This window comes from Pseudomyrmex gracilis, unplaced genomic scaffold, assembly GCF_002006095.1.
Source record: "Pseudomyrmex gracilis isolate BER0280 unplaced genomic scaffold, ASM200609v1 scaffold_83, whole genome shotgun sequence".
Classification (NCBI taxonomy): Eukaryota; Metazoa; Arthropoda; class Insecta; order Hymenoptera; family Formicidae; genus Pseudomyrmex; species Pseudomyrmex gracilis.
The window spans coordinates 364,987-365,514 of NW_018020667.1; positions in this window are offsets into that span (position 1 = coordinate 364,987).

The window sequence follows — 528 nt, forward strand, 5'->3', positions numbered from 1 at the left end:
GCATAATATAATATTGCGAGATTCAAAAGAGAAAATGGCGAAGTTAAGAGTTTTTTTTTACTATAAATTATACAAACTACATATAATAAAAAATAGAAAAAGTACAAGTACTTAACTTTTATTGTATAAAATTTAAAACACAAAATTGTTCAACTAACATTATTTTTGCTTTTATATGTTGCAGATTTCGCTAAACCAAAATTCCTGAGCCGCGTAATAAAAAACGGCGCAGCCAGTCGAGCCGCTGTTTTTGTTCCTGTTTCACCGTTGAAAGCTGTCGGTAGGCTCTCTGAGCCTACCCTCTCATCGGTCAAACTGGCGAGCGCGCTAACCGCTGGCATGAACCCCCACCATCCGGGTCACTCCGCAACCTACCCCCACCATCCCTCGCTCACGAGTACTCAGCATCATCCGGGGCCTGGCGGACCGCATCATGCATATGGGACCGGCGGTGGAGGTGGTGGCGGCGGCGGTGGCGGAGGCGGTGGCACCACGACAACCCCCGATCTGCCCAGCCCCCATTCACCC